This window comes from Vespa velutina, chromosome 7 (genome assembly GCF_912470025.1).
Source record: "Vespa velutina chromosome 7, iVesVel2.1, whole genome shotgun sequence".
Lineage (NCBI taxonomy): Eukaryota > Metazoa > Arthropoda > Insecta > Hymenoptera > Vespidae > Vespa > Vespa velutina.
Genome location: NC_062194.1, coordinates 6,748,437 through 6,765,078, shown reverse-complemented (window position 1 = coordinate 6,765,078; position 16,642 = coordinate 6,748,437). Strand labels below are relative to the sequence as shown.

General features: G+C 33.9%; 1 protein-coding gene across 4 annotated transcripts in view; it reads right to left on the bottom strand.

Annotated features, from left to right (window-relative positions):
* Window positions 1–16,642, bottom strand: part of LOC124950291 (cAMP-specific 3',5'-cyclic phosphodiesterase) — a 333,991-nt gene that overhangs the window by 186,548 nt on the left and 130,801 nt on the right. Inside the window, exon 1 of one of the 4 annotated variants that reach the window (XM_047496758.1) lies at window positions 3,167–3,305. The exons of 2 other annotated variants lie outside the window; for them this stretch is intronic. The gene's annotated coding sequence lies outside the window, so the exon portion shown is untranslated. Of the gene's footprint in view, window positions 1–2,898; window positions 3,127–3,166; window positions 3,306–16,642 lie in introns of those variants that run through there. One more of the 4 variants, XM_047496757.1, reaches the window with a different exon arrangement.

Here is a 16,642-nt window from a genome sequence, read left to right as displayed (position 1 = left end):
AAATTTCTTTTAAAGGGAAAATCTTTTTATGGCAAAATTTTACTAGTACAAAACTTTTATCGTCAAATACGATAGCCTGTTGAAAAAAAGAAAGAAAAGAAAAAAAAAAAGAAGAAAAAAAAGGAAAGAAAAGAAATTTCACTTCGCATATTTCCGTATGAACGAAGGTGGATCGAGATTAATTTCAAATCGTGATTCAATTCACGTCGCTGCTTCCGATTAAAGTAATTCGATGAAAACTCTTCACAAGAACAATGTCATTGATTTTCGAGACGAATCAATTTTCTATTCCCACGATGAATAAGAAGGAAGAGAAAGAGGTATGAAAGAGAACATAAAGGATGTAGAGACTTAGATTTATAGTAATAAGTAAGTTGAAATTCGTTGCCATTGCCAGAAACCGCATCTGCTTTAGACATCTCTCTCTCTCTCTCTCTCTCTCTCTCTCCCTCTCTCTCTCTCTCTCTTACTCTTTCTTTCCACTAATATAATTAATTTGTGATTCTCATCACAAATGGCGTGAAATCATGTCGAGAATCACGCCAAGACAACTATCGTAGTTCGTTTTATCTCGAATGAACTTTTTATGTACATTAATAGACACAAAATATTAAACTTATACATTATTTATTCATTCTCTATCTTTTTTTAATCACTTTCTCTCTCTTACTCTCTCTTTCTCTCTCTCTCTCTCTCTCTCTCACTCTCTCTTTTCCTCTCTCTCACTCTCTCTCTTTCTATTTATTCGTCCTTGTCTCTATCCCGCTAGTACTCTACTCGATCAAGAATTTCCATGCACGTACGACCTCCAAGCCGCACATAGCATTTAAATGGTTTTTGACTATCTATCTCGTGCGTGTAATAACTACTTCTTACGAACTCGGAAGATCGTTAACCCTTTTGCGTTTATCTTCCTTATATCAGACTATCCCTGATGATTCGGTCTTTGACTCGATTAAATTGATCCTTCCCCTCCCCCTTAATCGTGCATCGACAACGAAATGAAACGGAAAGAACGCGATAAACTTTTACATACCGACGATGTAAGATCCGACGTACGTACATACATACGTACATACATACATTCGATTGAATTCCCAAAAGATTCAATCTTAGTCGAATTTAACGTCAACCGATGATTTACGGTCCATCGTTTGTAATGATTTACGACGTACTAAGACACGAGTCATCGTTCTGATTCTTTTCTTTTTTATTTTTTTTTTTTTTTATTTTTTTTTTTTTTTTTATTTTTTTTTTTAATTTTTTTTTTATTTTCTTTTTATCTATTTTTTTTTTTAATAGGTAAACGCACGACCGATCGTATTCCGATCCCGTGAAATGTATCTCACGATTGATTGTTTGTCTTTCATGACGATAAAGTCAGATATAAGAAAAAAGAAAAGAAAGAAAAAAGAAAAAAATAGGGGGAGAAAAGTGGGCTGGGAAATCGGAGGGAGGATTGAAAAGAAAAAGTGAAATATATATATATATATATATATATATATATATATATATATATATATAAACTGACGAGCTTTAATGAGATAATAAATGAATCTAGATTAAATTTTTCACTTTTCCTTTTAACACGTCCTTCAACTGAGAAAATTTATGGTTAAGCCTTTCGCGTCGATATTCAACGATTCCCTTAGGGTCTACATGAGAACGGCATTATGCCACTTTAAGTTCAAATATCCTAGCATTTTTCATAGGAACTCGCGAAGGTACCGTTAGAAACTTGTCGAACTTTCCTAAAACGTTCCTTATCAATATATGCAAGATGTTACTTAATGCATGGTACATAGAAAACGACGTAGAATTATATATATATATATATATATATATATATATATATATATATATATACATACGCAACTTTACATATTCGAGTTATGAATGACGATGGGAAGAAAAAAAGAGATGGTATGAAAAAAGAAAGAGAGAGAGGGAGAGGGAGAAAGAGAGAGAGTGAAAGAGAAAAAGAGAGATTGTAGAAATGCAAAAGCAAAAAAGAAAAAAAAAAAACATAAGCAGAGAGGAAAAAGAAATAATAGAATGTTTGCGCTATTTCAACGCGTCTTTGCACTTTCGCGCATTATCTAACAACGGGAAATACGTATGTTCTAACGATCCCAACCTTCGTGCCGACGCTTGCAAAGTGTGTTCCGCTTGTGACGCTGATATTATTTTTGTTAGAAAAAAAAAAAGAAAAAAAAAAAAAAAAAAAAAAAAAAAAAAAGAAAAAAAAAAGAAAACAAAAACATAGAAAAAAGAACGTAAAAAAGGGGCGAACATATCCGTCGCTCTTAAAACAAAAACAAAAAAAAGAAGAAAAAGAAGAGAAAGGATACCTAAGAGATATACTCCTGTCGAAATATCGGGAGATATGAGGAAAAGATGTGCAATGTCGGACTTTCTGTTTCGAAAGCTAAAAGGGGATGATGGATTCCTATTCTTGTTTTGTTCCTTCGAAGAAAAAAAGTAAAAGAGAAAAAAAAAAAGAATAAATAAAATGAAAGAGAAATAAAAGAAGGAAAAGAGAATGAAGAATCGCTCTGTACTTTACTTTGAAAGGAGAACTCCTCGTGAAATAATTTTGGGTATCCGATGAAAACGATTACGGTGGAACACCGATGATGAGCGATCGCCGATTGATGCATCAATTACCTGAACGTGCATGGAGAACGAAAATAAGATGGAAAAAGAGAGAGAGAGAGAGAAAGAGAAAGAGAGAATAAGAGAAAAAAAGTGTGTGTGAGATATTGAGAGATAGAGGGAAAATGAGAAAGATAAATGAATTGAAAAAAGAGAAAGAAAGAGAGAGAAAAAGAGAGAAAAAGAAAACTTCGCGGCGCTCGTTATCTATATACGCACTAATTGTAACACTTGTTCAATTACCAAAAGAAAAAAAATAGTATAGACTATTTTTCCATCTTCCTCTTTTACTTTAGCTTTTCCATGTATAACGTATAACCCGGCGCCATTTCTCGTACAGAAGTCTTCAACTTCGAAAGCTCCTGGCGTATCGCGAGGATATCGAATCGAGTGAGGACAGGAAAAGAAAAGAAACGAAAGGAAAGGAAAGGAAAGAAAAAGGAAAAGGAAAAAGAAAAAGAAAATAGAAAGGGGAAGAAGCTTTTCCTCTTTCAGGAAGCTTTCCGCGTACCGTCGCGTAACTTCGGCCACGCTCGGGATCTCGCTGAATCTTGTCGTCGAATTTCTCCTCGTGTCGTCGTTATCGTCGTCGTCGTCGTTATCGTCGTCGTCGTCGTCGTCGTCGTTGTCGTCGTCGTCGTAGTAGTATTCGGCTTTCCTTCACGTCGTCGTCGTCGTCGTCGTCGTCGTGCTTCATGCAAGCACATCTTTTCGGCACGTTCTCACACGAAGCACATTTCTCTCCTCGTTGTTCAAGACCTTCCCTTGATCATCGTCGTCTTTCGGAGAAGCTTACAAAGCTCACTTTTCTACTTTCTACTGTGAAGATATGGACAGAGAAAGAGACAGAGACAGAGAGAAAGATAGAAAGAGACAGAGAGAGAGAGAGAGAGAGAGAGAGAGAGAGACCTTTCTAAGAGGTTGTGAACCTTTTTAGGTTCGAGGATTTTGAAGGAACAAAAAAAAAAAGAAATAGAAGAAGAGGAAAGAACGGGATAGGGAAGAAGGATAAAGAAGATGAAGGAGGAGAAAGAGAAGGAGGAGGAAGAGGAGGAGGAGGAGGAGGAGGAGGAGGAAAAGGGAGAAAGGGGAAGGGGAAAAATAGGAAATAGGGGTTGAAGGGACAAAATGATAAAATAGTAACTTCCAACTTTTAGTCAGCTTATTCGTTCTAGCATATCGTTTTAACGAGCTAAGAATGATAATGACGACAAAGAGGAAGGAACTAAATGAAGTAGATGATAAAAGAGAATGGGCGGTGGGACACGATTCTGGGGGAGAATTGAGGTGATCAGGGGGAGGGGGAGCAGCGGATGGTATTGAGGGTGGGAAAAGAACAATGGTGATGAAAACTAGAAGACCAAGGAGACACCATAAAACGTCGTCGTCGTCCGGCAAGAGTAACGCGACGCGAGCTACTACTCGCCGCTAAAATGAAAGACCCGCGCGCTGCCCGGGACGACGCGCGACTGACCAACGAGAGCACGGCGCGAACGGCACGCGCGGGGGTGTGGTGGGGGAAGGGTGAGACAGTGGAATGGTGGGGGTAAAGAGTGAGATGGGGGGGAAGGTTGGGCCGACCGACGGACGACGTGCTCGGTTCAACGAGCGCGAAGCACACCGAATGCGACGCACCCGCGCACACCACCATTGCGCGACTAGAAGAGATAGACAGACAGACAGACAGACAGACAGAGAAAGATAGAAAATATATGAATGAACGTAGGGAGGATATAATAGAGTTATTTACACGATTATTATTACGACACTTATTATATCTTCTTTCTTCTTCTTTCTTTTTCTTTCTTCTATTTTATCACACACTTTTCTTTATTCTTTTCTTCCTTTTTCTTTCCTTGAACGATGAAAGAAAGAAAGAGAGAGATAGAGATAGGAGTTAGATAGATAGATAGGTACATAGATAGAGATAGAGATAGAGAGAGAGAGAGAGAGAGAGAGAGAGAGAGAGAGAAAGAGAAAGAGGGAAATGATGAAGAGAAAAGGTGTAAGCGCGAGAGAAATAGCAGTCACGACCGTAGCACACCGTTTCGTAGACTGGCCGAAGAGGAGCGCGACTGCGAAAATTCCCGAACTTGAACGGAGATGAACGAAGTCGACTCGACCAATTTGGCGCGCGCGTATCTCGCGATTTTTGAAAAGGCTCACTGTTTAGATCAAGAAAGAGGCTTGCTTGAATAGAAATGACATTTGCTTAATATGTTAATTGATTAATATAAGACGAATTAGAATGACATTTTCTTTGTTTGTTTTCTTTTCTTCCTTTTTTTTTTTTTTTTTTTTTTTTTTCTTTATGGATCGTTCCTCGTATGCCTCGTATCCCTTGTTGATAATGTAGCTTGAAATATAATGGTAGAAACTGTATAGAAAGTGCACACGTTATAACCTTTGCGTGCGATATACAACGAGAGGTACATCTTAATGGCGGTATAAGGAGAAAGCTCCTTGGAGCTTTAAAGCGTGGGAAATGTCGACGGACGTTTCGATAGCATTAAATTTTTCTCTCTCTCTTTTTTTCGATTTGTAAAATAAAATAGAAAGGTAAGGTGTCTTTAAGAGTTAAAAATCGTTATAGCCTCCATTTATATTCACTTTCCCATTTGGACGTTTTCTTAAATTCCTCAAATATTTGAGGGCGCCGTGTTGTTACTTTTACATATTTTCGACGAATCTATCGATTCGATTCGATTCGATTTTATTTCATTCGATGTTTTTCAGTGAACGATTTCCGTTCGGTCTTTTCATTGTATAAAGACGCCTATGGAAATTAATCGAAGTCTACGCTTTTATGTAAAACAGCTTACTGAACGCTTACAAATATGATGTACATATCGTATGTATGTAAATGGAAACAGAAAGAAAATGTTCTTACGATAGCAACGATGAAACTCATTATTTCTTTCGAGTTATCATTGTTGTCATTATTGTCGTCGTCATTGTCGTAGTCATCTTAGTCGTTGTCGTCGCTTCGTCACAGTCATTTGTCATTGTTATTTAAAAACTAATTAAATTTCCTTTCCAGAAAACCGATTCAGGATTTTACTTTGCAGCAAACAATGACAATCGCATGATCTTAAATATAAAAAAAAAAAAAAAAAGAAAAGGAAAAAGGAAGAAGAAAAAAAAAGTATATGAAATAAATACTCCAAAACAATTTTGAAATCATAAATACTGTAAAAATTTTTTGATATCATGCTCCTACTATTGATACGTTTCTGTGAATAACGTTCAGATCTCTTTCTCCACGATCTAACCAGAATTGGATTGCCGCATAAACAGAAATATGCGATTACGAAACGCGTTCCTTACCGTTCACCGACGTTTCATAGTCAATTACGACCGGTTGCTACTTTGCTAATCGGGTAACACCGATTAAATCATCGGCTTCGTTTATCCGTTTCATTGAATTTCTTGTTAATATACGAAATCAAGATAGAAATACAATGAAGATTGATAATATCATAGAATTCCTTACTTTATTTTATTTCTTATCTTTCTTCGATCTCTTTTTCCATTGTTCATACTTATATACTGTATTAATATACTGTATAATATATACATATATATATATATACATACACGTATATATATTTTTACATATATGTTGATTATACATACAGTACAGTATAAGCATATAATTAATCGAATATATTCAAACGATGTTATCTTGAAATTATCTTTGCGAAATCAAGAGAAAAGCTTTGTGACGTTCCGTAAGAAAACTCATAAGTTATCATAAAAGACGAACGATAATGCCAACGAAATTACACGAAAACTTTCGGACTGAATACAGTTCGAGAGAATTTTCACATGAGAAGGCGGACTGACTACTAGCTTTGATCATGTTCACGTCATTTACAAAGTTGGTTGAAGTAAAGGGTCGTAAACTAAATTACGAAAGGTCGTAGGTAGTAGATAAAGATCTTATTGATAAAGGAATAGTGTTAATCGGCTGAATTAATCGCGATTCAATAATTAATAATTCAAATATTACGTTCTTTCTAAAGTTTAATATAAGTTTTTCTTAAGAAATATAAACGAATTCATTGACATCTTCTTAACGATCGTTATCGCGAAACTTTCCTCATAGATTCTATTGATAATTTTTATATTTCATTCTTAGATTTTTCTTTTTACGAGTACGAACAAATATAGAAATATAGAACGTTGAAAATTCAATAACGATGAATAAAAGGCCACATTGATTAAATGTATGAACGAATTGAAATTGATATTGCACGTCGTTTATATTAAAAATGTACGAGAAACTATAAAAATGAAATATTCGTCGAGCAATGGCGGAGAATAAAAATATTTGTATAGAATTTGTAAAACGTTCGAAATAACTTTTGCGAAAAAGTTTTAGTATTAACGGATAGAAATTCCCCATAGAATTTCTTCTTTTTCAAGCATTCGTAGATTTATAACAATGAAAATAATTCCCTCGTATTCATTCGGAAAGATCAATGAAACGTTTTATGATTTGGATTGGAAACCTCTGAATTTTCTAGTTATATCGTTATCCAGTATTTCGTTATAGGACATGTCCTTCCCCACAAAATATTCGTATAGAAATAGAGACAAATAGACAGACATATATACAGACAGACATACAGACAGACAGACATACAGGCAGACAGATAGAGAGAAAGAGATAGATAGAGATGGATAGATAGATAGATAGAGATAGAGACAGAGATAGAGATAGAGAGAGAGAGAGAGAGAGAGAGAGAGAGAGAGAGAGAATATCCATATTCCAATCCCAATTTCGAAATTGCAGCTGAACTTGAAGGATACCGAAGGGGATTCCATTGTTTCGTGTCGCATAAAACAAACAAGTTACGTGGATTTCTGAAAAATATCTTGGGAATAGTATAGAGAAAAATGGTGTTAAGCTTTTTCGGATAATACCAAGTGAATTTCAAATCATCGAAATAATGCACTCTCACAGAAGATACTTAGAATGGATAATGCAACGAAGAAAATTCTCTGGTCGAGAATATATATTCTTTAGGAAAGAGAGAAAGGGATTACTCTTTCAGTGTTGTGTTAAAAGCGGATGGATAAGAATACAAAACACAGAGAAAGGGAAGAGAGAAAGAGAAAAGGAGGGAGGGAGGGAGGGAGGGTGAGAGAAAGAGGATGAAACTAATACGTCTTCGTTTCGTCGCTAGAAAGGAATAAGAGAAATTAGATCTTCCATTAGCGAGAGTCGCCGCATCGTTCGATACGCGAGAACACGGATTACGTGTTACGGTATTGTTCTTGGTGGCCATCGTGTTTTATAATTGAACGGGAATGTACATTTTAGAGAAATAGCATTTGCAACAATCATTCTCTATCTCTTTTTATCTCTCTCTCTCTCTCTCTCTCTCTCTCTCTCTCTCTCTCTCTTTCTCTTTCACTTTCTTTCTCTCTTTATACCTTTCTCTATCGTCTCATAGAAATCATCAGAATAAGACTAATGCTTTTGGTTTTCATTTAAGTGCATCGTTTAAAACGAATTTATCTCAAACTGACACACGGTTGCGATGAAAGTTGGCAAGTAAAGTTGCAAGCTACTACGTTCGTATGCTGTTTGACGAGTAATCACGGATCTCAAGTTACATGGACGACATTGACACAGATAATTCTCTTTCTTACGACATATGTAATCTACACGTTGAGACGATACACACGGAAATATAATGCGATTAAATTTAAGCGACAGATGTTAAAAAGAAACAAAGAAGAAGAAGAAGAAGAAAAAAAAAGAGAAAAGAAAGAAACTAAAAATAAGAAGAAGAAAAAAGAAATTAATTATGAATGCAATTCGATAGAAGTGATTCATTTCTTCTTCAAAGCTGTTCAATATTTTATAATGATTTATATATCAACACCGAGTATATACGCGTATTGGCGTAGATCCGTCATTCGTTCTCACATATTCTCATTTATTCTTATTTTTCTTATTAATTTCTAATTTATTTTCATTTATTTTTTATTAATTATTATTCATAGACCTTAGGGATTGGATTCATGATATCAGTATCGAGATCGTTGTCAGATTTTTTTTTCTTTCTTTCAATAGGGACAAATCCAGATCAATTTTATCTTCGTTTATCTCTTCTATTTTCATGTTTATCCCTTTGTTTTTAATTCTATCGATTCTTTCACGTGGACTCGCGCGTCCTCTGCTTTTACTTTTTTAAATCCTTTCACCTCCCTCTTTCCTTCTCTTACTCTTTTTCTATTCAAGGATAAATCATCGAGATAGATTGATCATCGAAAAATAGATAGATCGCCGATGAGGAGAATAGTCGGCAAGGATTTGTTACATCGGCATGGATCCGATGAATCTCTCATCTAAGGAGAGCTTGATTCGTTATCGTGGAATTAAATTTTTATATGGAAGATTATGGTACTCTTTTTCGTATTATACCGTGAAACTACGTTCTATTCTTCAAAATTCGGTAAATACGAACGATCGTGCTTAATAGCTTCTGATGTTGCGACGGTCCTATTATTGGTAAACAAGGATTGATCCTCCAGTTAGCGTTGAGAGCCAACCTGAATTCTTGGCTAAGTGGCATGTCATTCGAATATCGCGTATTTTAGAATAAAGTCATCACAGTACTTCAATTGCAGTAACCTCCACGTGGTGAGACCTGGACCTATATTACTCGTGATATATCGAAATCCATATATATATATATATATATATATATATATATATGGATTATACGACGTAAGTTTTACGGGACGAATGGGTACATATATTTCTAAAATGTTTACTTTTTGATTACAGATAATTGGACATATGTATAATATACCTGAATCGAATGCAAGTAATCATATTTAAATATATAGTTGGATTAGATAAAATTATAAAATGATTTCTTTAAATTCGAATAATTTACCGAATAATTCTAATTTCTTTATTATTGTTATTTTAGATCTATTGTAATATCTTTCGAACATATAGATTTAAATTTTTATAGAAGAAAAAGTAACAATTAAAAATTTTTCAAACGTTTGTGATTAAAATATGAATATTTTCGAGAACATTTCGAGGCTCGTAACAAACACGCGTTAAAGATAAAATGATTTTAATTTAAAATTCCAATACTGTTAAATTACGATCTCGTGGTCGTTGATGATTTTTATTAATTATCAATAAAAACGACACTTGTAAAAAACTTGTAAAAACTCTCGTTGTTCATATTTTGTTTCACATCTATCGCCGAAGTCACATACGATAAGAACTAAAAGTTTTGAGTAGTCTAACAAGGAGAAATGATAAAAAAATATACATAGACATAAATATACACACATACGTAAAACTTTTTAATTTGGATCTTTAAAAGATGGCAAAATACGTTTCTCCTAGTAGAAACTCGATTGCAATTTCGAATTGGCAAAGAAGATCTGAGACCAATCGCTTGAGAATGCGATAACTAGACTAATCGTATTATACGATGCATTTACCTTCGCGTATCTAATGATAGCACAAAAATATTATAAAGAAAAGCTCAAATTTCGCGTTTACGTCACACGCTAAAATTTCTAATAGCCATTCTCAATTGAGAAACTCTGCTGCCAAAAAGATAGGTTGCCAATAATAACGACTCATTGCTATTCTTGCGGTAACGTTAGTTACACCATTATTCTCTATTAAAAAAGAACATACAATTATTTTCCACTTATTATTCTATCCTTTACTTGTTAACCACAGACTACGAGTTATGTATATCTATATAACCTGTTTGCCTACATATATAAATTAACGTTTATTATTTCATGCTTATTAATTATGTTTCTTATTAAAGGTAGGAAAACGAGAGAAATAAAAAAAAATTAAGAGTAAAAAGAAAGGGAGTTAGAAATAGAGATAGAGATAAAGAGAGAGAGAGAGAGAGAGAGAGAGAGAGAGAGAGAAATAAATTAAACTATCGCGAGGGAAGTATACGTAAAGTTATTTCATCCTTAGCTCGTTTTAACGAGCAAAGCATTTTTTATCAAGGCATATATGCCGAAGCTGATAGAAGGCTTCGAATTAATTACGCCTCGTCGACTGACGAAGTAAGCGTACACGGTTGTTATTGTATGCGAGCAATTTACAAGGAATACGAGATATATCGAGAGAAAGAGAGAGAAAGAGAGAGAGAGAAAAAGGAGAGAGAAAGATAGAGAGATGGAGAGAGATAATGAACGATATTTAAAAATCTTTCAAGAAAGATTTTGACCGCGTGACGTTTAAGAATTTAAAGAATTTTTATAAGAATTCGTATAACTTTGAGAATTATTAACTCTTTCAACTCAAATAGTCACGTTTTCTTTCTCTTTTTTGTCTCCGTCGTTTTTATTTTATCACAAAAAACTGTGTAACACCTTTATCTATCGATTTTTATTATTATTTTATTTTTATTATTATTATTATTATTATTATTATTGTTAAATTAAATGAATTAGAACGATAAAATTGGAAAACTTATGAATGTTGTAAAAGAAGAAAGAAAAAAAAACAGAGAGAGAAAGAGAGAATGATTTACTTCCTTCTTTGAAAAAATACCGATTCATAGACGTATTAAAAGGAACGCTAAATTTTTTCCTTTATTTTATACCTTTGAGCCGATTAAAAGCACGAGTTAACGAGGATCATTGAGTTTTCGATCGCAAAATTTTAATGGTTTCCTCTACATAGTTAAAACGCGTTACCGTGCTAACGGGACGTATCCTCTCCTATTTCGAGTAAATACGAACGTAATTTCGAAATTACGACAATGAAGTATATATAACTTGTCTCATTAAAAAAATTGTTTTAGCAATTATATAACAAACGAATAACATTACGGACTTTATTATCTTATAGGAGAAATTTATGAACGTTGTTATGAAGAAAAAGTGAAATTTAAAGATATTAATTAATGAACGAATAATTATTATTATCTATTATCATCTATATTTCTATATCGATATCTTAATTCTTTTAAGATATTAAATATCAATCTTGTTACGATCGATCTCTTACACTTCTTCTCACATTTCTTCTTTTTTGAATTTCGAATATCGAAAGATATCGCTCTTTAATGTCACGTGAAAATCCCAACGAGTGGTTTCGTACGTCAAGAAGAAGTATATAAATTCTTTTAAGAGCCGACGGGGAGGAGGTCGATCGAGTTTGATATCGCCGAACATATTTTTCTGATAGAGAAACGCTCTCGAGAGTTGAAACACACAGGAGAATGTTTCGTTTCCTTCTATCTTTTTAAAACAAACTCGTTTCGACTAGGGACACACGTTGACATGGTATACTCTCGTCCAATCGACGAATTTTATCGAAATTCAATGATATATTTTTTTTCCTTCCTTTTCTTTTTTTCTTTCTTAACAAGAACGAAGTCACGTACTTTATTGATAAAAGTCGATCGATCTATCGATCTACACATACCTTACGTTAATAAATGATTATAAACTTTTTATTTTAACAATGTATCTTATTTCATCAGTGATCTTCTTTTTAAATTATTTTACGATTGAATTTACGTGTCGTTTCACGAAAATATCTTAGCAATAAGTATTTTTGTTAATTCGATAAAACGAACGAATAAAAAGACGAAGATAGACAGAGTGATAGATAAATAGATAGACAGATAGATAGATAGATAAATGAAAAGAGAGAGAGAGAGAGAGAGAGAGAGAGAAAGAGAGAGAAAGAGATGTTAAGAAACAAGGACTTGAAGAAATAGCAAAATCCATTAACACCGGAAATTAAGATCGAAGAGAAGTAGAGAAGTTAATTTTAATGAACAAATAGCAAAAAGACGTTGATTCGATGAATTACACGACGTTCATTATTACAAACCTTTTGAAAAGTTTATCTCAACGAAAAACTCTAGATCACGTTTGTTCAATATCTTATTTTCCTTTGGATTTGATCCAAATCCTTGGATTTTATTCAAATTTTTTCCCATATTAAACGTGCGCTTGCTCACGATAAAAAAAAAAAAAAAAAAAAAAAAAAAAAAAAAAAAAAAAATTCATTACGTTTTATTGGAATTATCGATAAAACCTTGATAAAAACGTGATCGAAATATGAGGAAAATAACATCGACAATGTGAGAAAAATAGAAATTTTCTTAAGTAATAAAGTGTATAAGGATAAATAAACTTTGCTAGTAAGCGAAATGGCCGATTGCATTCATAATTTCCGATTTAATGAATTCTTAAATCTGAAGAGATAACTCGAAAGGAAAGAAGGAAAAGAGAGAGAGAGAGAGAGAGAGAGAGAGAGAGAGAGAGAGAGAGAGAGAGAGAGAGAATCTTTTCAGGAAAGTTTGAAAAACAAAAAAGCAAAAAGAGACTATGAAAAATTAACTTGACTTTGTAGATTAGAGTGGAGTAAATGTGAGAAGGAAAGCTCTTTCGTTACTTTGCGAAAATATCTCACGATTAAAAGAGACTTTTCTATGAACAACATGTCTTGTATTTGATCGAGAAAGGAAAGAAGAATGAATGAATGAATGAATGAATGAATGAAAGAATGAATGATTAAATGAAAGAAAGAAAGAAAGCATGCAAAACACACGAAAGAAATGAAAAAAAGAAAAAGAAAAAAGAAAAGAATGGAGAAAAAAAAAGAAAAAGAAAAAGGGGGTAGGGTATAACAATACTTGACATCGTAGATGCGTTTGACACAATGGATACACGATGACTAAGGCAAACTGTCTGGAAAGTGGCCAACGACGATGCGTTTATCGCGTGAATTCCCATGGAATTTCACAAAGGTATCAAATGTCCGTAATGACACGAGGAGACACCACTAAAAGCGTAACGTTTGTCAAAGAAACCTTCAAAATTGTAACAAATATTTTCAACGTGTCACACATTCTGATTTTAGATTATAAAAAGGAATTGTCATCGAAGCAAACGAAAGAGCAATGACTAAAAGGAAAATAAATAATGACGTTTCCCCATTGTTGTTTCCCCTCCCTCCCTCCCTCCCCCCCCCATCATTTTATTTCGTTTTCTTTTCCTTTTTCGTTTGTCACTATATTTTTTATTTTCTTTTTCTTTTCTCTTTTCGTTTTTGGTTTTTTCGTTTTTTTTCGATTTTAAACGAAAAAAAAACACCAACGTCGATATTTCTATCTCGTTTCGTTTTTGGACAGTCACCGGCGAAATTGCTGGGGCTACCGCTAATAACGTTCGTGCTTCGCGTAATCGATACGACAGGGATAACAGGGATACGTCGTAAATAGAGATAATTGGTATAAATAATTAATCGGAGTTACTCTGCAACGATATGCTATTGAAATAATGGTCTATATGGTGAAATTGCTAGGGTATCTTATCAATGTAAATATCTGTAAACAATTCAAGCGTATATGAAGGGAGGGAGGGAGAGAAAGAGAGAAAGAGAGAGAGAGAGAGAGAGAGAGAGAGAGAGAGAGAGAGACAGAGAGAGAGAGAGCAAAAAAGGAAGATTTACTCGTTCACATCTATCTAGACCGGTAATGGTTGTGCGCGCGCGAGCGTACGTCCATGCAATTAGTTTTGTAATCGAATGATATCTATTGGAAAACGTCACAAGGAGAAAATAAATAGCAAATATCGTCGACGTATCCTCGTGATCTTTTTTATTTATAGTCGAAGAATCTCGAAATTCTATTATTAAAATAATTCTAATGGATGATTACTCTCGACTCGTGATAGGGTTTAAAAGCTTCTTTGCATCTGCCATTCGCAAAATCTTGTTGCATCGAATAGGCGGTACGTTAATGCATTTGTCAAAACAACAGATGTGAACGGCACAAAAATAATTATGTATTCGATTTTAAGAAGATCACGAGGAGGAAATAGAGGAGGAAGAGGAGGAGGAGGAGATGGAGAATGAAAAAGAGAGAGAGAGAGAGAGAGAGAGAGAGAGAGAGAGAGAGAGAGTAAGAAAAGGAGGAGGGTAGGGACACGGAGGAAAAAAACAAACGTGTATATTTACTTTTTTCTTGAATGAATGGAAGAACGGGTCTGTGACTTTTAATGACCGACGATTTAATTAAAATTTTTTTTCAATTTTTCTCACAAAACTTTTCGTGTAACGAATGCCATACATACATATGTATGTATATTATTCTTTATATACTATTTATTTTTCCTTGATTACATTTCGCGTTACTATTACAAAACGAGTCAAACATTATTACCCCGGAGGAAAAATTTTTAAACGAATACCCCCCCTTTCTCTCTTTCTATTTATTTTTCTCTTTCTTTCTTTTTTTTCTTTTCTTTTTTTTTTTTTTCTTTTTTAATTAAATAAGTCCGAACGTATGTTATAGATGATATCGAGCTTAGTATTCGTTTAAAATATCGCAATTAAATGAAAATAATGTGAAGGTATTGAGCTTGCAGATAGCTAACGAAATCGATCGAGGATCAGAAAGTAGAAAATATGAGAAGACAAATGAAGCCGAGTAATATTCAAAATTTCGATGTATAAATACACACATACATGTGTGTATATATATATATATATATTTTTTTTTTTTTACATGTAATGTAGCAATTACAGTATTATTCATATCGAATGGAAATTCGATGTTCTTCGTTACACATGAGATACGATTAAGCGTGGGATTAATTATCGCGAGAGATCCTGTAACCGGTTACACCAAATAAACGGTCAGCTTCCACGAACATTTTCTTTTCATGATTAATCACCGTATGAAATCGTAAAAAGTACGGATGTAATGAAATGAAATGAAATGAAATGAAATGAAATGAAATGAAATGAAATGAAAGAAAAAAAAAAAAGAACAAAAAAAGAAAACAGAACGAAAAAAAAAAAAAGAAAAAGGAAAAAAAAGAAAAAAGAAGTAAGAAAAGAGAAAAAAAAAAGAAAAGAGAAAAAAAAAATAAAAGAGAAACAGAGTTAAAGTACGAGGAAGAAGATAAAAACGAGTCGTATGCATCTTTCGCGAGGCACATACATACATACGTGAAATCTTTCTCTCGATGTGGCAAGCGGACTTCAACCGATAGAAAACCGGTTCCGGTACGAAGATGAAAATAAGTCGCGCGAACGTTGATCCTCCATAAGACTCTCATTGACCACTTATCGTTTGCCAGCACGAAGAACGTCACTGACACCGTAGAGATAACGAGATATCTTTTTAGCGTGCAAAAATGTGCCGAAAGAAACGGATAATTGCTTTTTTCTTTTTCTTTTTCTTTTTTTTTTCTTTTTCTTTTTCTTTTTCTTTTTTCTTCCTCGACCACGAGAGACGACGAGACACACGAAATTGTTTCAATACGGAAGTGAAATAAAGAATAGAAGAAGGAGAAGAAAATGAAGGAGAAGAAGAAGAACAAGGAGGAAAAGGGAGAGAGAGAGAGAGAGAGAGAGAGAGAAAAAGAAAGGATAAGACGAAAAGGAAGATTAGATTAAATATGACGTTAAATTACTCATCAACAAAACAAATCTTTCGTTTAATAGATCGCGGCTAATAGCCCATTCGGGATTTAATTCCTCCCGGAATAACGTTAGAGAGGATCCAGAACGGACTACATTCTAATTATCAGAGTTATAACGACGTCAAGTGAATCTGACTATATCGTATAGTTGTAATCATAAATTTCTAATTGCGGCGTATGAAAGAGAAAGAGATGCTCGATGTATAGAGCAACTTGTCGGTCTCAACTAAAATAGCAATTTAATAGTTGGCTTTTAAAAGATCCTCTGAATATCTGAAAGATATAGTTAAGATTCTAATAGTTTTATTTAAAATATATTATTGATACAGTCGTATCTATATAATAGATATTTATATTATAACGAGTATATATGTACATATATCCCCATTCCCTGTCTCCCACCCCCACCCCACCTCACAAGAAAAGAGAACAACGTTTCTTCGTTTAATTATCTTTTTTTTTTTTTTTTTTCCTCGTAATTTATGTTCATAATGTTACATGGTTAGATCCGTAAAAAAGG